The following is a 23,064-nucleotide window of genomic DNA, read 5'->3' as shown; positions in this document are numbered from 1 at the left end:
GCAGTAGGGGTGTGGCTGCCATTTCTTTCGGGAGAGGGTCCTTTTGTCTCTGTTTTGGCTTAGGTAGTTAGGGAAGTGTTTGTGTTTATTTTCCTTTTAGCTAAGCTGGCTACCTAACAGAAGAATCGTTTTTGTTTATTATTTTGGCCTTGGCCCACCCTGAAGTTATGTCTTGTGTTTGGTTCTTTGTATAGTTATATGTACATAATTGTGTGTTACAATATACCACAACTTTTTTGAACAACCCTGTTTGTGGTGTTATTCCTGGCTTCCCTTATTTAAAGGTCAAATTCCATTGAATCCCGAGCTGGGTACTCTCTGCGGCTTAACCTAGACTGGGCCGTAACATAAGGTGATAAAAACATTCGGGGTTTAAGCCCTGGTAACCCAGCCCTAGCTCTGCCCCTGGAGGAAATCATCTGTTCGGTGCCACTGTCATAACAAACTGTTTACAAAGGTTACAGAAAAGAATCACTTCACCAAAGTGTTTTTTGGGGTTTTTTTTGCAATTATAATTGTCTGTTATTCTCAGATGAGGTCAGCTTCAAACCTTATCAAGCCATTAACACAATTGGAATGTTTGACAACTAAACGAAAAGAAGATACCATACCCTAAAAAGAAGCTTCCACACCCTACTATGCAATATGGTGGTGGATCAGTAATGATTTGTATTTTGTATTTGATGGTCCTGGGGAGTTTGTGAAGATTGACAGCATAATAAATTCCACTAAGGCTATTTTAAACCCAAACCTGGTAACCTCTGCCAGGAGGTTAAAGACTAAAATGAATTTAATCTGAGGGAGCTGCGTTAACAGTATGCCAGTCATAGACAAGTCTTTCATGCCAAACCACATCTTTAAAGAAGATCTATTTATAATCCTTCATCCTTGGTGTATAAGATTTTTTTCACACACAGTAAGTAAAGATGGGTAGAAGTAAACAGAGAGGCTTTCCCATAAGAGACATGCACTTTGTCTTTCTTTCCACAGAGACACTCCAAAACTCAACCATGCAGAATTGTCGAGTGAAATATTTATGAAAGCATTCTATTTGAATGAGGTCTGCCCTTTTCTGTAAGGCTATATAGAAACGTAATCCCTCCAGGACACACAGGGAATAACTATACTAAAAATGTTATCTTTCTGCACAGCTAATGTAATAATTAATGCACAGTCAGGTTTCCAAAGGCATGTCGTGTAAATGTTTGTTTGTTAATAGTGGCTTGCTGAATCTTGCTAAATGTATAAAATTTTCATGGCATCTATTTGTCCCTCAGACACAAGTATAAATTAGTTCCAACACACACACACACACACAAATATACACTCGTGTCAAGAGTGCATATTTATGCTATTGTACAGTGCCCGCATCTCACTCCATTAACAGAAAGTGGTTGGGATCGTGACCTACACATCATTAACAAGGTAAACAATCTGCCAGTGTAGCATAGACACCAGAGCCTGATGTCACTGTGATGGCAGAGCATAGCAGAGTTGTAATTAAACTGATGTGATTGCCTGTAAAGAGGTCCTGCTCTTCAAGGATGAGAGAACAGGAGAGGACACCGGTGATGTTCTGAGCAGCAGGTCAACAAACACTTCACATCTGCTCTCTAGTTTTTTTATAAGATGCTTCTCTCTCTCTCTCTCTTATTCATTCATACATTAAGTCACTACAAAAACAGCATACAACAAAACTAAAAAGCTTCCATCAATACTTCAGTAGAGTAATAGTGATAAAAAAATCATTAGATGTTGCAAATTTTCAAATAACACATAGCTATCTAACAAATAGAATAATATAGCTGCTGATGCCCTGCGATGAATTGGCACCCTGTCCAGGGTGTACCCCACCTTGTGCCTGATGCTCCCTGGGATGGGCTTCAGGTTTTCCCATGACCCTGAAAAGGATAAGCAGTATAGAAGATGGATGGATAGATAGCTGCTGATGTGTGCACTCATGGTTACATGGTTTTCCTGTACCCTTTCAATATATTCCTTCATTACTTAATCAGTATATGTTTGAAAAATCATTTCATTTCATCGAAGGATAAGTGAAACAGAGACATACAGTATCTCACAAAAGTGAGTACACCCCTCACAATTGTTGCCCTACATAAAGATGGCCTAGGCTATAAGAAGATTTCCAAGACCCTGACACTGAGCTGCAGCACGGTGGCCAAGACCATACAGCGGTTTAACAGGACAGGTTCCACTCAGAACAGGCCTCGCCATGGTCCACCAAAGAAGTTGAGTGCACGTGCTCAGCGTCATATCCAGAGGTTGTCTTTGGGAAATAGTCGTATGAGTGCTGCCAGCATTGCTGCAGAGGTTGAAGGGGTGGGGGGTCATCCTGTCAGTGCTCAGACCATACGCCGCACACTGCATCAAATTGGTCTGCATGGCTGTCGTCCCAGAAGGAAGCCTCTTCTAAAGATGATGCACAAGAAAGCCTGCAAACAGTTTGCTGAAGACAAGCAGACTAAGGACATGGATTACTGGAACCATGTCCTGTGGTCTGATGAGACCAAGATAAACTTATTTGGTTCAGATGGTGTCAAGCGTGTGTGGCGGCAACCAGGTGAGGATTACAAAGACAAGTGTGTCTTGCCTACAGTCAAGCATGGTGGTGGGAGTGTTATGGTCTGGGGCTGCATGAGTGCTGCCAGCACTGGGGAGCTACGGTTCATTGAGGGAACCATGAATGCCAACATGTACTGTGAAATACTGCAGCAGAGCATGATCCCCTCCCTTCGGAGACTGGGCCGCAGGGCAGTATTCCAGCATGATAACGACCCCAAACACACCTCCAAGACGACCACTGCCTTGCTAAAGAAGCTGAGGGTGAAGGTGATGGACTGGCCAAGCATGTCTCCAGACCTAAACCCTATTGAGCATCTGTGGGGCATCCTCAAACGGAAGGTGGAGGAGCACAAGGTCTCTAACATCCACCAGCTCCGTGATGTGGTCATGGAGGAGTGGAAGAGGACTCCAGTGGCAACCTGTGAAGCTCTGGTGAACTCCATGCCCAAGAGGGTTAAGGCAGTGCTGGAAAATAATGGTGGCCACACAAAATATTGACACTTTGGGCCCAATTTGGACATTTTCACTTAGGGGTGTAATCACTTTTGTTGCCAGTGGTTTAGACATTAATGGCTGTGTGTTGAGTTATTTTGAGGGGACAGCACATTTACATTGTTACACAAGCTGTAAACTCACTATTTACAAGGTAGCAAAGTGTCATTTCTTCAGTGTTGTCACATGAAAAGATATAATCAAATATTTACAGAAATGTGAGGGGTGTACTCACTTTTGTGAGATACTGTACAATGCATAAAGCTATACAGTCAGGTCCATAAGTATTTGGATGGTGACACCATTTTTATAATTTTGCCTCTGTATACCCCCACAATCTATTTGAAATGAAGCAATCAAGATGTGATTGAAGTGTAGACTTTCAGCTTTAATTCAAGGGGTTTAACAAAAATACTACGTTAACCATTTAGGAATTAAAGCCATTTATTACAGATTCCCTCCATTTTCTGATTTTCATGGCAAATTAAGGAGATAAAAGGTCTGGAGTTGATTCTAAACATTGAATTTGCATATCTGTTTATGGGAACTCTGAATATGTGGTATAAAGAAGTATTGATGCAGGTGAAGGAGGTCATCATTAGGCTGAAAAAACAAAAGAGCCATATTGGTGAGAGAGCAGAAACTTTAGGAGTGGCCAAATCAACAATTTGGTACATTCTTAAAGAGAAGGAATGCACTGGTGAACTCAGCAACACCAAAAGGCCCGGAAGACCATAGAAGACTACTAAAGTGGACGATCACAGAATTATTTCCTTGTTGAGGAAGAACCACTTCACAACATCTAGCCAAGTCAAGAACACTCTGGAGGAAGTAGTCGTATCATTGTCAAAGTCTAGTATCGCAATACTACTGTAGTACTGGTATACCGTGCAACCCTACTTCGTAGCACATCATACTTGCATTGGGAACCCATGTGAATACTGTTCCACATGCAGCATGGTAGCACCGTGATTCACAGAAGCACTGTAATGCACCTTACAGCACCGTGAAACTACACAGAAAGACAAATAAAATGAATAAATGAACGTAAATACATCAAGGTAATATAATAACGTAAATACAAGGCACTAAACTCAAAAACAATACATATTCACAGAATGCAATAAAGTGTTCACAGCACAAGATCTAACATTTCGCAAGCACAGAATCATTACCGAGTGCAGAGTTCAATCTGCCACATCATGCCGAAATAAGAAAACAAATAACTATAAAATCAGCATGAAATACAACACAAAGTTACATTACATACCTCCGCATGCCAAAGAGAACATTTTCAGAGCTCCTTTCATGAGCTCATGTGATACATGTGAGCTCTTTTGTGCTGCAAATATCACTACATTACCTACCACCAAGTGGGGCAAAGCACAAAAAAAGTAAAACAATGGCAATCAAGAGGCGGTCATTACATAACAGTTTAAACTTGCTAATCATATCTTTTTTAATCAGGGAATAGATTGAGAACTAAACTAAAAAGAAGGCAGTGTTCATTTAGATAACTTACACAGAAGAGTTAATAACATTAACTGCCTTGTCAGCTGTCCCTCCCCAACAAAATGCTCATAGAGTGAGCACGGGGCATCATGATTCCTGCTCCAGTGGGCCAGTGTTAGCATGTGTTGTTGTTCCCATTTGATCACATTTTTGACCACTAGTTGCAAAAATAACACACTAGACACACTCCACCATATTTGTGCAACATCTTGCAAGGGCGAACAAATCAATAGAACATCAGCTTGTATCTGTCAAATCACATTTTTAAAATCATTGGAGCAAAATCTACACAGACAGTCACCTGCGCTCAGGATTGAACCCTCGAGCTGTGAGGGTCCGAAGTGATCAATAGCAGCACTCTACTATGCTTTTGTATCATATAATATGAAATGTGTCATTTAATTAAGCAAAGTATATTTACATTTATTCATTTAGCAGACGCTTTTATCCAAAGCGACTTACAAATGAGAAATCATCATCATCATCATTTTATAATAAACATTGTGTTTTAGATCTGTTTTTACATATTTAACCATCAGTCTTTTCTTGTCACTGATATTCTGCTGGATGAAAACTTTTTTTACTGGAATATCACTTTGACACTTTGTTCTTTTTTTTTTACATTTAATTTGGTGCATTAATAAAGAAATATGTGGAAATGAAGTATGGCATTAATGTGTTTATCCATAGTGTTCTGCCTAAACCTATGATGTTATTTTATGTATTGTTCAACTAAGGTTTACATGGAGCCATTACTAATGTATAACATGCATTACTAGAGCACATTTTCAGTATATGAAATTAAAAGCACATTATAAATAGTCAGTTGATGTGTATTTAGATTACTGGGATAACATGGGGATAAGGCATAACATGATTTGCAAAAAAAATAGACTTGCAGAGTGTGTGAAGATGTCAGCAAGCTCCACCTCTTGCTAATTGCAATTTCAGACTTCAGGAGGCACTGTAGAGCGGTTACTGGTTAGTTCACACATACAAACTGTGCAGATAATGCATTATGAGATAAAGATTAAAAAGACATGAGGCATCTGGTATTTACAGCCTCCCCAACATCACAATCATCACCCTGGTGGGGACATTGGTTGTCACAAGAATATTTTTTGTCCCTTGAAGTTAGTGTGTGTTAAAGGGTGAAAGATTAAGGTTTATTTGCACTGCATTATGGGTAGTGAAAAGATTTGTCGTTGGTATGCAGTAACCTTGGTGTGCCAAAGAGAGATGGTGTATCCCCTTTTCTTTTGGTCTTTCTTTTTCCTCCAGGTAATGGCTAGAAATAAATTCCATACACAACATCACTCTCTCCTGACATATCCTTTTGAAATGAAAAGAAATATGAGAATATCCCCAGAGAAACCCATGTTTAATCCTGCTCTGGCCCTGGAGCTCCCAACAAACGAAGCTCCCCTGAGCCCTCCCTAACAATTGTCTGGTGGCACAAATCAGGAAAAATTACACTGGGGGCTCGTCTGGGATGCATTTCACCTACTCTGGTGAGTCAGTGTAAATCTACTGGAATATTTAAAACATAACTAAAAGAAACAGACTTTGGTAAAGTAGCAGCTAAGCTTACCTATGGGTTAACAAGAGGGTCAAAATGTCAGCTGCTAAACTGACTCAGCATGAAACAAATCCATTCATGTTGATAACAGCAGTAAAGAATCACAGATCTAATTTGGGCAGAACATCTCCACATCTGCAGAGGGTGTCCTCCCCTGAATATTAAGAACATTTATTCAACTCTACACACTTCCTGTTCACAGACTGTATAAAGCATATGCAAACATACACTTGTTGACAAAACCTGTGTGATTAGGGTTTTTTTTTTAATAATTGCCATTCTTGTCTTCGACCATACACAAGTCAAAGTTGCTTACCACCCTTCTCCATATCATATGCTAAACCCATTTGTTTTTCAATCCAGGCACACAGCCCACAGAAAATCAATGGTTGTAGGCATTATGAGGCTCAGATCATTGAGTCATCCTTCCAAGCATGCAGGATCCAGACACCCAGGCATGTGCACTGTCATCTTATCTTGTAGCAACAATGAAAATGCCACTCACAGCTGTGCTAACCATAACCATTGGCCAGAGAAGACAATGGCTGTCAAGTTGATGTTCTGCTTAGTTGAGAGTGCAGGGGCAGTGCTCTGAAAAACCCCTAGGTCTGCACACTGGAACTACTGTACACATGCCAATTAGAAGAAGTGGATTCTGTTGAGGCTGCCACCCTCAGAACATGCTTGTTCTATCAGGAAGTATCAAGTTGAGACAGAGAATGCAAATGCCAAGTGAACGGTTACATGCACTCAGGGATGAGGTGTCTGTTGTGTATGCAGATCATATCCAAGGGAGAACAAGATAGCAGAGTTGTGGAAGTGCTTACTAATGCGATGATGTTGCTGATACTGTACAGTACAGTGGCTACTGGACACTCTGGTACAAGAGCATACAAGCGTGATAGCAGATATGAAATGACAAAACAAAACAGCAGCTGTTAGTGTCAGTTTTTGTTTATATAAACTAAATTTTCTGCCTGCCTGGGATAGTCATAAACTGCACTCTCTGATACAATATCAGTAAAAGTCAAGATCTTGGAGACTCCTAGGTTGCCGATGTATTCAAGCCCTTTTTCATCTGCCCCTGTCATTATGTCATCAATCACAGCTTCCTGGTTGAATGCTCAGGGATTGCATCCTGGATGGTAAGCAGTGGGATCATGTCTGGTGTACCTAGACATACAGTAGTGCAGGGTAAAGATGTCACTGCAATACTTCAGCATCTTCTACAAGTAGGTGCAAGGTGCAGTGGTGGCTCACTGATTAAAGGCTTTGGTTACTGATCAGCAGGATGGGGGTTCAAACCCCAGCACTGATGAGCTGCCACTGTTGGGCCCTTGAGCAAGGACCTTAACTCTCTCTCTGTGTTCCAGGGTTATCTGACTCTGCGCTCTAACCCCAACTTTGGAACAAGCTGGGATATATGAAGAAAATTTCACTGTACTGAATGTATTTGTGACAAATCCTTTTTGGTAAAATGAATGAATGAACGAATGAACAGTCATTATTTGTCTCTTGTAGGGACATTTGTTCCAGACCATGATATAAAAACTTAGTGCATGTCCTATTTGTGTTATGTTAATTAATTCAGTACTGTATTTATTCTGCAAGCAGGGTTTCCAGGTTCTGTGTATAATGCCAGCGTATTAGAGAGGTAAACTACAATTCAGAAGTGTACACCACCTTGATCTTGTTCCCCCCATTAAACTGACAACAAAAAGAAAAATGTGTCCAATGTGCCCAAATATTTTGAGCTGCTCAAAGTCTTTGTGCAGTTTTTGAGATGTAGTTGGTGTGGAAATTTTGCTGGCAAACCTCCTCATGAGCTTTGACAAACCTTTTTAAAGCTCCACACTAAAGCATGAAGTAAAAACCTCGTGCTTGCATGATTTTTTTTACAAGGCAGGGGACACCATGGACAGAATACACAACCACACAGCCTACAATGCATGTCTTTGGACCAGGGAGGAAACCGAAGTACCCAGAATAAACCCTCAAAGCATAGGGAGAACATGCAAGCTCCGCACACACAGGTTGGAGGCAGGACTCGAACCCCCAACCCCAGAGGTGTTGCCCCAAACATGCTAACCATAAACCACCATGTCCCCAATAACTAACAAAATACTTAATAGGAAGAATTGGCACATTAGAGTGGCCTCTAAACATGCACATAGCTCTTCAAAATAAAGTTGGGAGGGCAAAGATTTGGTTATATGAAATAAGAGATATAGTTTTATAATATAAAGATGAATTTTCCCCTATTACTAGCATTTTATTTGAATCATTGTCGGTGAAATGATCATAAAGGGATTTTATGGCAACATGATTAATATGGAAAGATGATAAATTGATGGTAGATTGTGCCTTAAATAATGAAAATAAATGTGTACTGCCTGTCATCCACCCAAATTGCCTGAACATATCACACTTATCCATATAATTGTACAGATCTTACTTTTTATCTAATATATTTCCTCATCCCCTCAGAAATTAATTCCTGGCTATGTTGCTTTGCAGGAATGCATGATTTTACATGCAGGGTTAATAACTAGTTACCGCCACACTGCTTACTGGCTCTTATATACATTTTGTGTATATATACTTATAAATATTAAATGAATTTTTTCTTCATAAAACACACTTGTTTCATAAAGCTTCTCTGAAAAGCTGAAATACACCCATAATCTTATTTAATCCATTTTGACAATGTTTATATTGTTATTGTTAGTGTCATGATTACTGATTTTCTTTTTTATATTAAAAACGTGTTTGTTTCATTTTTATCCATTAGAAAAGCACAATAGTTTTAAACGTATTTTGTATTAAATAATTCAGCTGCTTTGTGCTTTTGATGTGGTAATTAAAGTTTTAATTTTCATCATTTGCTATGGTTTAAATGTTTTTACTGTATAGTCATTAAAGTCAGTGTTTTTCATAAAATCCATTGTTGTGCTGTTAAAAAAACAATAGTTCAGAGGTCACTGGGTGCTGGAACAAATACAGTACTTGAGTGGCTGAAATGAAGTCATATAACACTTTACTCCTCAGTGAACGTCTAAACTGTCTTTTTTTTTTAAGTGCAAGGGATCTTTTACAATTGTTATATCCTTTCATCACTTCATTCATCAGTTAATTGAAATAAGACTGATGGATCAAAAGGATCCCTAACCCTAAGTATAAAGGTGAGTTTTTCTAATTAGTACAGTACTGACTGTCACGGTTTCCCCTTTAAGCAGTGCATGGGAGAGCATGTGAGCACGCATGGACAAGCAAGGTGCGCAAGCACCTGCTTTTCCCTTGTTGACAATCGTGACATTTCGACACGTGCATTTGTTATGTTCTGTTATGTCTCCTCCATGTTCTGTCATTGGCTATTGTTTCACGTGGGTCTGAATTACCCTCAGCCGTCAGCCATTAGGACGCTGATTATGTTTGTGTATATATACCGCGTGCCTCCCAGCACACGGCGTGGATTATTATAGATAGATAAGATATATTAGAGTAGAGTAGTTTAGAGTCCTTTCCATAGTCATAGTCATGTTTCATGTTTAGATTTGTCTGTTTAAGTCACGCTGGTTTCTCCGCTCCCAGTCCCGCGCTTAGTTCATGTTTCTTGTTTTGTTTCTCGGCCCTGTATTTCCGTGACTGCGACCTTGATTCCTGCCTCGCCCCTTTATGCCTGTTTGCCGATCGCCTAAACTTTGCATGTTTCTGGATTACGTTTCTGTTCACGATTTGGATTTACCTGCCTGCGTCTATCTTCAATAAAACTGTTAACCTGCGATTGCATCCTACCTTATCTCCGTTACGTCACGAAACGTGACACTGACATGGTTTAACTGATGCGTTTCTGTTTGCCCAATACAGTAAGTAGCCTTACTCAGTCACTGACTTTTGATGGATGGCCTTCTATAGAGTCAGATTGTGCCATATTATTACTATTTTTAAATAATGGATTTCATGATGCTCCATGGGTGTCTCAGAATTTGGGATATTTTTGTTAAAAACTATGATCAATACTTTTCTTCAGAACGTTATCCCAGGCTTGTTTTGGGTAATCATGATGCTGTTTACTTATGGAAGTTCTCACACAAACTTCGGGTGCCCTATGAGGAGAGAGATGCTAATATTAAAATCATGTGACGCTTTAATTGCACGCAGGTGAACTCAACGTGACTGCTGATCTCAAATGGATGCACCGGAACTAATTTGATGGTTTCACACCAACAATTCCGAGTTGTAATTATACAAACTTGAGAAAAGACCAAGTGGGTAAAAATCCTTTTTTTAAATGATCAAAGTAAGGCTTATTTAGAAACTGACCAGTAGAAGTAGATGATGTAATAAATATAAGGCTACACCTAAAGCACACATATCCTTCAGGGGCAAAAAGTGGTTACACAGCAAAACAGAGTTGAAAAGGTGAACTGTAAGAGGAGAAGACCAAAACAAAATTGAGCAACTTCTAACAATGCTCCCAAGAGCAGAAATGGAAGAAATCTGTAATTGAGTCAGGTTGCAGAGATAAAGCTTCTGGGGTTCTGAAGTCAGTCTCCTGGAGACAAAGACAGAAGGAGATAAATCATCAAATCTCAGTCTACAGCTGATGATAGAAGAAAAACTGACTCACCAGACAAAGTTCTTAAAAAGAATTCCTTCTTCATAAAGTGGTACGCTCTGGTCCAAAGACAAGCATTGCCATCTCCCACAAATGATAAAAAGAGCACATCTTGAGGCAACAGTCACATGCTCAGGTTAGTCAGATTTCTGATTACATACCTCTCTATCCAATCACATACACGTATAAACAACCCAGACATTCACACTCTCGCTCCTAGCCTGTTCTAGTGACAATAACAAGCTTTTTGTTCTCGTGTACATTTCTGGTTTCGACTCTATTTGTTTGATACTTTACTCTTCATGTTTAGTCAGTTTGCTGATCACCTCGCACTTGCCTGTTTGTTTTTTTGTTTTTGACTACCTGATGTTTGTGAAATAACCCTGCACTTGCATCCAACCTATACTGTCGCCGTAACACTCTGAGATCTTTAAGTTACAGGATAAATTATGATTTAATTAGCTAATTACACTGTTTTAAGGACATCATTAGTCCAACAGCTTTTCAGACACATTTTGAGAACATAGACAACAGAACACCACTTGACCTAGAAGGAGACCCTAAGAATATCAAAGAACACCCAAGTATAGTATAAAATCATTGTGTATTTTGCTACTTTTTCTGCTAGTCATAATACAAGAAAAACAACCTTAGTTTACTTAAATATTCTGAAATAAATATCAAGCATGTTGGTTTATTTTCAAAACTTCCCAAAGGACCCAAGGATTCAAGAGAAAGAGTTAGATTTCAGACTTGACTCTTTAACAGCCTACAGACACACTGGTCCTTTACAGAAAGAATGTACCACAAAACAAAAGGGTTTGAGATTCATTTACATTTATGTAGTCATCTAACCCAGAGTGGCTTACCAAAATATTGCTAAAAAACAGCTAAAAATAAATTCATGCAAGTGGAGTTGAAACATACAGTATTGGGGATATCCTCCATATTAGGGGGCACGGTGTCTTAGGGGTTAATACCTCAAAGGTTGAGCGTTCAATTCCCACCATGGCCCTGTGTGTGCAGAGTTTGCATGTTCTCCCTGTGCTTCAGGGCTTTCCTCCGGGTACTCCGCCCCCCAAGTCCAAAGACATGCATTGTAGGCAGACTGGCATGTCCAAAAGTGTCCATACTGTATGAATGGGTGGGTGAATGTGTGGTGAACATAACCACTTAACCACTAAGCCACCACTGCCTGGACACAGCACCACCTGGACACACTGCTTGTAGGAAGTATTATTTCCTTCACCAGAAAGAAGTTGAATTATATAAATTGATTAATAATACATAAGTGCTGCACAGAATTCTAATCAGCTCTTTTAAGAAGCCATTTTCCTTCAAATGGCAAAAGTTTAATGCTTAAAATAATAAGTTTATTTCAATGTGAAACACTGTAGCTATAAAAATGTAATCTTTTGCAAGTAGAGTTTGCATTTTATCCGAATATTTATTGATGAAGATATAAATAAACATATTGATATAGTTGTTACAGTATATAGTTAGGGCATTTTTAATAAATAAATAAAAATATTTAACACTAATGCTTTTCCAAATTAAAACAGGACACTACAACCTCAGTGACTAGCATTACATGTGCCTCATCATCAGCTGACAGCTAGTAAACAGCACTGCAACAGGACCAATGCCAGGTTATTAGATTGTTTATGTTTATTCTGTCTTATAAATGATCCATCCATTTATCTATCCATTTTCTGTAACACTTATCCAGCACAGGGTCACAGGGTACCTGGAGCCTATCCCAGGGAACTCGTGGCATGAGGCAGGGGACACCCTGGACAGGGGGCCAGTCCATAACAGTCTTAAAATGATAATAAATATAAATAAATGAAGAACCATCAAATAAAATAAACCATTCTGAATCTGACTTGATGCCATGCCACAATCAATGAACCACCCAATGGGCAGAAGAGGACTTAATTACAAGTGAAAATAATAGACACTATGTATTCACTATAATTGACTTAATTATTCATTTTATACCATAAAGAAATTATTTCATATTAATAGGATGCACAGAGTATTTCCTAAATATATTTTTTGTGTTGTGTGGTATACATATTTTTATAAGTATTAAATATATTTTGTGTGTTGTACGGTATATATATGTGTGTTATTTTGTCTAATAGAAAATCATTTTTAAAAAATCAGAATTCAGGGCAGAAAACCCCGGGGCAGTCTGTGGAATTCATTCACTAAAAGAAATCATTCCAGCAGCCAGCAGAGTTTCAAAGCCATTCACCTGGATCAGCTGATTAGTAGTCTGGATACCACACCTGGCTTAGAAAACATAAGATGAATTCAGTCATGCCTGATATTTTCAGGTCTTCACTGTGGAGGTTTTGTTGGTACATCACTGTAGCGGTTCGGGCAAAACATAAATGCCAACCCCGGTGTTACTCCAAGCAACATATTCAACACGTGGATCAAATGAGCTGTGTATATAGGACAGTTGGAATAACAATTAAGAAGACTCCTCAGAAAACCCACTGAGCAGATACAGCAGCCACGCAGCAACAGTCACGCAGCAATTTATACGATGGACTCAGATGGGAAAAGTGCCATTTTGAGGAAAATATCTGAGACAAATATTCTACAGTGGGCTAAAATTCAACATCCCTATAGTGAAAATGTGATACTGCATGCGCACCAGGGAAGCTAGTCTTAATTGACCTGGGAAAAAAAATATGCAATTATTTTACAGAACATTTATTTTATGCTAATTATTTTATGTATAAAATAAACTTAAATGGCACTTTTTAAATAATTTTGCAATCACATTATTCTAAATTGCAGAATTAAAAAAGCATGCTATTAAACGCATGCAGGGAGTCTGTGGGAAGCTGGTCCTCAGTAATCCAGTGGATTCTACAGGAAACAAAGTGGTTTATTCATTCAAAATAATTGAAAGGCCATTTATCAAGTTTCTTGCCATCTTCAATTAGAATTACAAAATGTAAAAAAAATTACAAGGTGTTTTTCATAAATATAGTATTTGCCACAAACAATTTCACCTTCACAGGTTTTATAATGAGAAATATTTTTCATTTGACAAATTCCATAGTTTGCAAGTCATGTCACGGGTATCTGGTAAGGTGTGGTTAATCGATATAGAAGAGACTGCAGAAAACAATGTATAGGTGTCCTTTTATAGATTCTTAAAAGCAAGAATATTTTTAAATCAGTTGTTATTATTCACCATTGGCTACTCATTTTTTCAACCTGTTAGGGTGCAAACAAAAAGTAACAAAGCAAAAACTTTGAAGGTGAGCAAGCATTCACAAGTATTAGGTTTCTAAAAATAATATTGTAAATTACTGTATGCCCTTTACAATTAACAATTGTGTATTGACTTGGCTTTATGGAGGCATTATTCTAAATTGCTATAATAGGAAAGCATGAAAATGTTTTTGGCTGGCTAGCAAACGTGCTCTTTATGAATCTAGTGGAATTTGCTAAAACAATTTGATTTCATTACTTAAGTGTTTTTTTAACAGCGGCACTTTATAGACCTGAATGGCCATTTTGGAGAATTTGGCCATCCTGTTATTCTAAATACCTTCAGTACAAAAGCATTGAAATCATAATTACCTGTGGACAGCCTCTTCAAGAATCCTGTGACGTTAGAAACTATTAGATATGAATATTTTACACAGCAGTAGTGTGCATTAAAATCCTCTCTTTATGGTTGATTTTGACATGCCATCATCGCAAAGCAAATGTCAGTCAATAAATTTGCAGTAAAAAATTCAATCAAATTCAGCCATTCTCCCTAATCAAATATTGACTAATTCTTACCCTCCAGCCAGCTCTCCCCCATCACACTACAACTACTAACCGGGGCTGGTTATCTCACAGGCACGTGCTTCCTCTGAGATAAATGAAGCTGCCGAATGCAACTTTTTGAACTCGTGCTCATGCTGCATCACGTTGTGGTTTAACACACTCAGAGGAAATTGTTATCCACCCCCTTCTGCAAGCATGAACTCACAGACATCCACGATTGGCTAATGTCACTGTGATTGATAGGGGAGATTATGAGAGTATGCCACCTCTTCCACAGCCAGCGTTTTGCTCTATAGGACTCCCGGTCACGGATGACTGTCGCATTTTTTTCAGTAGGTTGTGTTTAATGAAGTTGGAAGAATGTGCAGCATTCTTCTTCGCACCAAAGTAGAGCCGTCAGTGCTAAATTACATTACATTACATTATAGCATTTAGCAGATGCCACTATCCAGAGCGACTTACAATGATCTCATTTATACAACTGAGCAGTTGAGGGTTAAGGGCCTTGCTCAAGGGCCCAACAGTGGCAGCTTGGTTATGCTGAGATTTGAACTCGCAACCTTCCGATCAGAAGTCCACCATCTTAACCACTGAGCTACCACTTCCATAATACGAGACTGTTATATAATACACAATAGACATGAAACTGTGAGTGTGAGAGCACCTTTCTCGGTGGTGTGGATCTCTATTGATTACCTGTGCACTTTTTGGGGCTTCCCAGCCGCTTGCCATGCATGCCCAATTTGCAGTTGAAGTTATCCTCCCAAAATTCAGCAAACCACACATTTCTCCTGTTATTGGAAAGCGAGCGGCTTCGGAAGTAACGATCGAAGGCTGTGGGGGGGGCGAAGGAAAATGGTGGTTACTTTAAAGTACACTACATAATATCACTAAAGAAAATCAAGTAATAAACTGAACCCTTACTGGAATCTTTGGGATAAGTTTCTAACCTGAGACAACATTTATTTATATTGCTCCTTATACATTCCTCTGTGAATAATATACATAAAGTGCAAATTAAATAAACATAAGTTAGCTTGGTTCTTAAACTTTTTGTGCCCTTTTTGGGTTCAGACTAAATTACTCTTAATTATTCTGACTGTTTAGCCTGCTCATAAAAATATTGTCTTGTCATTTGTGTGATGTAGGATGCACATTATAGTACTTTCATATTCTTTTGTTCAGCTGACTTTTGATTATGATTAGACTTATTCACAAATATATATATATTTAACAGGGTCAGCATAATGGCACAGTGGGTAGCGATGCTGCCAGACAGTTTGATCCTGTGCTTGGGTTACTGTCTTGGAGTTTTACAGGCTTCCTGTTGGTGCCAGATGGGCTAGTTTGAGTATTTCAGAAACTGTTGATCTCTAGAACTCTAAAGACTGTTGTGTGTGAAATTCCCAGGAGATCATATAGTACACTGTATAGACTCCAGATCACACAGCCGCCCTGACCAGGATAAAGCACTTAGTGAAAATTAATAATTTACTGAATTGAGCCAGTGTCTGACTCTGACCTTGCCTTCTAAACATGAACAATATTCAGAGTTGGTAACTTAAGTTGGCCACATAAGTCCAACCCATACTGTGTGTCAGTAGATACAGAAGTAGTGCTCAGCTTTATTTTCTGCCAAGCCTTTTTTAGATTATTGAAAATATATATGTGCAAATCAAACCTCTGAGAGAGTCAGAGGTGTTTGTTTTGTTTTCTGAGTAGAGCTGTTGGGTTTTTCCTAGTTTTTTACTTTGCATAGTCATCACCGTCTTTTAAAGCAAACACTTACATTGAGCATAAAAAGCACACTATCAGGGAATACTAAAGGCAAGCTGATAAAGCAAATCACATTTGATCTAAAGAAACCATCAGGATGTTGTGGAAGATGTTGTCTGAAGAGCAGATAATTGTGATAATCATATGCTCTTAGCAAAGTGCCCTGTGTGAGCCATGGATAACTGTAAGGTATAAAAAGCAATGTGTACAAATTTGGCATCAATCTATGCACTAAATTTATTTTACATCAACACCAGTAAATGAAGTTCACACAAGTCTTAAGTCCTTAAGTGCTTGCCGTGTATTTTCAAATACTGCCACTATCTACGAAGTCAAGAATTTTTTGTACGTATAAGACATTCATATATTTGTGTTTGTCTTTAGTTATTTTAATAAAAACATGCAATTAGGCTTCCCTGCATGACCAGATATGATGCTATTTCCATAATTCACAAATCTAAACCTGAGATCATGATTTGGAGTTTCATTCCTCAGCCAACCTGTGAATGACCAACTTTGGGTATGCTAGAGTTATGCACACCTAAACATGATAACCATAAAGGTATTAAAAAGAATTTAACCTGCATGTCCAAAAAATATTCTGAAATATATTTAAGCATACAGAACGTTTTCCACTTCACAGTCTGTAACCAGAGTGCTGACTGTTTACTAGGTAAGGTTATTACTGTAGGAAGTTGAGCAGCATATAAACAAAGCAGTATCATGACTCATTAATGCAGGAAATAGTTTAATGTTTGGAATCATGCCCTAACTAAAATTAAGTTTAAGCCAAATGAACAACATATTGTTTTGAGGAACCCCAGTGGGTTCTGAGAAAAGAACTTTCCAGGAGAATAATGCATTCTCAATAAGAAAGACACTAAAGATATTTAGATGAATTTTAGACACAGTGTCAGTAACTAATCAAGGTTAACAAATGAAAAAATAAATCAGTTTTTTTTTCAAGCCAGGTTTAAGCCATTGATTGATTTTTTTTTTATTATTTTTTTTTTTACATACCAGAGATCCATGACAACCAGAACTGGGATTGTCCTTGACCATTAATGGAAAAAAAAGATTTGAGAGTTGAGGTTGTAGGAACCTCTTTTGGACTTTTGAACTTTTGAACAAAGTTTCCTACAGTAGTAAGTAGTAACAGACATTACCCTGTGCATCCTTAAAAAACATAATAACAACTTTCAGCATTACCCTCTACTGAAGCTCGTTTTGGCAAGATGGTGATTGCACCCTCAGCCACCTGCTCTTGCTGGATTACTGGTGAGATCTTGGAGCCCCAACTGTCTGAACCAACCCACAGGAAGTGCCCCGTCTGGTTGTTCCTTTTGGCAGCATCTAGGACTCGTCTGCAAATGAAAACACACATACACCAACCATGAGAAATAATTGCTGCAAATAAAACTATATATAATCTCCCAAACACTGGCTATTCCTAGAACCTTATCTCAATCACTTTTACATGCAGGGGAGTCATGAAAGCACCACGGAGATTTACCTGAAGCACTGGATTACAGAAGCACATCAGAAGAGCACCACAGACCAAATAAATTAATTAAATAAATGAGAGAAATGAGAATGTTCCCTGCCTCCAAGCTAAGAAAGCCCTCACTTCCTACACTTGTGGACTTGTGTAACAACAATAATAATAATAAATAAATAAATAAATAAATAAATAAATAAATAAATAAAAGGTATTGTTATATCTTGTTTATTTCTGCTCCATCTACACTTTTGGAGGACTTCTGAACCCATTTTCTTTCTCTCACTCCTTCATCTGTAGTGAGTATTTGTTTATTTCAAGTAGAAGTGAACATGAGCACAAAGCCTAAAGTTGCTGTAGCACTGGAGAAAGAATCTCACCTGATGTCATCCTCGTTTGCAAACATGATGACTGCTCGGGCATTGGGGGTCTCCAGCAACCGCACAATTATCTTGTCAAATTCCCCCGGCCTTGGTTCCCGTGGGATCTTTAGAGATTGAGCGATACATACCCCACCTTAGAGAAAAAAAGAGCAAAAGAGAATGAGGAATGAGGTTTGATTAAATGGCGAGAAATTACAACTGTGTGAAACATTTGAAACTGGGTAAAACAAATAGAGCTTAATCTTTCAAATAAATGGTCTATAATTTCAAGGGTACAATTTAAACAATTTATTCCAGTAATTTATATGGAGTCAGGCAGAGGCATATTTCATTTTTAATGTACACCATAATATCAAGCCATTCTCCTCTGGCACTGTATTACATCATTAGCATCTCACATTGGGATGAATGATGGACTGTCCCCAGTCTCAAAGAAGCAGCTTCTTAGGGAGACAGTACATTTATTGCACCTTTGAGGCCACTTCATGTAATCAGAAAGCCATTCCTTCAGACATATAGTAATTATCCCTAAATTAATGTCCCGGTTATGGCTAATTATCAGTCAGTTACATATGTACCAGCCAGTCTCCTCCTCTCTTATCACAACTCCTTATTCATCTATCTTCACCTTATCCTTTTGAGGGTTGCAGGACCTAATCTGGAAACACTGGGGGCAAGGCGGTAACACAACCTGCATGGGGTGTGAATACATTGTACATCCTTCAGAAATAGCTGATCTTTATTTTGGGATATCTGAATCACTTCACTGATGACAAGTGGACTATGATAATTACTTCAGAACATGAGTTTGAATGTGATTGGTTGAATCTGTGCAAAATGCAAGCTTGTTATTGTAAGTTTTTTCTTTGTATCCCACCATTCACCACCCCCAGCAAACATTTCTTTTAGTTTTTCACTTTTTTATTTTGTTTAATGCTAGATCAGACATGATTGGTAGAAAAAGATCAGACATGATTTAACTGTATCCACTATATCCACTGTAAAGTTTTCAATTCATTTCAATTGAGTTATATTTGTATAGCGCTTTTAACAATGCACTTTGTCACAAAGCAGCTTTACAGAAATATTTCATTTCCAGATGTACGTTTTGTGTGGTGGATTTTTTTTCCCCAGTGGCTCATATTTAAAAAAGAGTGTGCTAACAAATTCTCAGATCTTTTTGGTGTTCTGTTAGGTCAGTGGGTGATTTTTGATTTCTCTCAGACAGGCACATACAAAGGATTCCAAAAGACAGACTGAGAGCGCCTTTTTAATGTCTGTCTGCTGTGTTTTGCCTCTGGTCTGGTTCTTGGCAGCTCTCTTCATCTGTTTCGTTATATTGAAAATGAAGCTTTGATTTTGTTAAAACACGTGGGAATTAGTAAACTGTAGCTGTTGTGGTGTTGTTATTATTGCATGTTATTTTCACATTTGTTTTGCTGATTGTACTCTGCTCTTTTTTAATACAGATAAAAAAGGGCAAACACAAAGACTGAATACTGGCTGTTTGCAAAGCTCATGCCCTGGTTGCACAGAAAGACATCAGCATTGCAGCATATTGCAGAGAGGAAACTGAAAGGATTTTGACTTGCAGTAAACGGATCTGTGAGAACAGCCCCACCTGCTGATAACTGATGTAACTCTCATCTGTGTCATGCCAGTTCAGCTATGCCACACTTCACACCAGAAAACATTAGTTCAGCAGTATACAGTCGTGCTTGAAAGTTTGTTAACCCTTTTCAACACAAAATTTCACCCACACACACACCAAAGAACAATCATTTTCCCAACAGTTGACTGTCTTAAACGTGGGAGTAAATTTGGTTTGAACAGTGGGGGGAGGTGGGGTTGAACTGTGAATGGGTATGCTTCCTGATATTTTTAATTAAATTATTTTTTTTAAAAAATACATAAATTGAAAAAAGAAATCAGGTTTGTTATATCTGCAGTGTCATTACACCATTTCCCTCTTATCTAATCTATCTATCTATCATCCACAAGCATTTATGATCAAATGATTGTTTCATTAAAACAAATTACATAGGCTATAATAACAGTCCAAATAAGTGAACACTGTAACTGATTAAAACGTATACACACCATTTTGTGTGAACAACCTTGCTGTTGATAATAATGGGAAGTAATCAAATAAACTTTAGCTAACATAACACAATGATAACCTCTTATATTGATAGTTATGGCTAAATTGCAATGAATTAGTTAGCTAGTTACAATATGTGTGGAGTGTCATTAGCTAGATTACACCATATTACTCTCCTGAATACATGTTTTATATTGTTTACTGTCCCTCTCTTAACAGCAATGTAGAATAGTCTGCTGGGCAGCACTGCTCTTCATCTTCAGAGCTACCTGTGCCCTCCCAGTCAAACTGCACTAATTAAGCTTTAGCTTTGTGTTGTGAGGCAGCAGTTGGGCGATACCAACTTGTGCAACTGGGGGGGGGGGGGTTACCTCCACTGAAATAGAAATACACTGGAATGGTCGTAGAGGTCACCACGCGGGTTTCCTGGCCGCCATCTTGCTCAGTGGGGACAGCTGTGTACATTGTTTATATATGGAAGAGACACATTTTCGACAGGCTATGCAAGCGGAATAATGCCCATTGTGCCATCAGTCACCATACTTATAGAAAATGACACTGAACATAAATGCCATAATTACAAATCTGTGGCAAGGCTCACCTTCATAGGCATACAATGATAGGCCCCTACATGTAGTGTTACGATCTCTAACAACTCTTCCCAGATCAAACACAGCCTGCATGTGATGTACTTGCTGCCGTTTCAATCTTAACGTCTATATGGCTTTTACTAAAGTCAAGAGGAACAAAGACATGACTATAAACAAACACACAATTCATTTCAGTATCCCATTATGCATTTTCATTTTAAAATATATTTAAACTGTATATCTGACTGTTATGATTATGGACAAATTTAGAATTTTTCAGTTGAACATTGTTGCTGTTTTGTTTTTTTTAAATACAAGATTCCATATAATGTTAAGTAGCATTATATATGCTTAATTGTATATATCATCCTAGTCGGAAATATTAATTGAAAAATGTTTCTAGTCTGACAGTGTTATATGTATGTTTCTAGTCTGAATTGTTCATCTAATATAAGTTGATAGTTGGTAAGGTTTATTAGAAATCTGTAAATGTTGATTTGCACCTGCTGAGTGGGTCACCTTTGTTAAATATGTTCAAACAAACAAATATATATATATATATATATATATATATATATATATATATATATATATATATATATATATATATATATATATATATATAATGCTATTTATTATTTATAACCTTTCTTAGGTATAAACTGACAACCGTGGTGGGAAAAAATATGGCTTATTGCTTCTGTCAGTCTTAGACAAATTTTTTTTTGTCTAACCTTTTAGTAAGTTTCACAATGGCACTTTTCCCAGCACAGCTGTGCCATTATTTGACAAAAAACTCAAGTGAGGTTTAATCTGCAGAATTTTATTCCCATTCATTCTAATCAAGCAGTCTCTTGACCATTCAATTAATATGTACATATAATAAAAATTATTAATATATGCATAAATATAAATCAGTATTTATACATACTGTTATTAATGTGCATATTATTAAATTATCCATTACTGATATGATTTGTAATAAAAAAAAATGTTTGCATGACAATGTATAACATTTGAAAATGAAGGGAAAACATGATTACAGAATGTCTGCATATACTTCATGCCGCGTTCTTTGGCGTGCTGATTGCAATAATTAAAGCAATTCACGGCAAAACACTGTGCCCCATGGCTCAGTTTGGGCTTTTTCCTTTGGTACATGTGATCTGACGCCATGCTGCCAGTAACTATGGACTCCATGTAGCACTGAGCAAGATGGCGGCCTGCGATCTCCCCTCGTTATCAGTAGTTGCACTATGATTGGCCATTCCAGTGTATTTCTATTTCAGTGGTTACCTCGCTCCATTCCCTGGGGAAACTATGCCCGTCTTCTACGGAGCCCCTAAAGGGACATGGTGGTGGAAAAAAATTGGGATGGGGGAAATTTTTTTAAAGCTTTTGCGTTCCCCCGAGAAACTTTTGCGTTCCCTCACAAAACCTATTATGAGTTTGGTCAAACATTTCCTGTTTATTTTCCCGCTGGTAGTGGTTCAGATAACTCCGTAGGTTCACAACGGAGCGGTTCATAGAATTTTATTTTGAACTTGGACTCAAATATAAAGAAATGCGGTCTATGCTTAGTTCGAGGCAAGGTTTTGACGTAAATGAAAAACACCTGAAAAGTATATTACGTGAAAGGGCATTGTTTTGGCGAAAACATTACTCACGTGATTCTGTGAAGATACAAGCGCGAACCACCACGCAGAAGTCTTTCGCGAGAACACAGGTTTCGCAAGAGAACAACTGGTAGGCTGTCTCTGCGAGGGAACGCAAAAGTTTCTCGGAGGAGCGCAAAAGCTTTGAAATGTCTTTTTTCTCCCATCCCAAATTTTTTCACCACCATGTTTCTTTAGGGGCTCCGTAGTTTACAAACATGTTGAAAACACAAACTTTTCAGAGTCTACTACTCATGGAAAGTCAGGTTAATTTCCACGAACCGGTTCTTTCAGACATTTTGTTTAATTAACGCAACAACAGCAGAATGAAAACAATTAGCTGCAACATGCAAGGATTCACAAGGATAGAATTTTCTTTACAACAGCAGGCTCTATATATTTTTTTTTCTAAAATTGATGAACAAATAACAGGAGCAAATTATAATCTATTAATCAAAGAAATCTGATTGTTA

The sequence above is a fragment of the Ictalurus furcatus genome, chromosome 19 (genome assembly GCF_023375685.1).
Source record: "Ictalurus furcatus strain D&B chromosome 19, Billie_1.0, whole genome shotgun sequence".
Lineage (NCBI taxonomy): Eukaryota > Metazoa > Chordata > Actinopteri > Siluriformes > Ictaluridae > Ictalurus > Ictalurus furcatus.
This window is presented reverse-complemented; position numbering follows the sequence as displayed.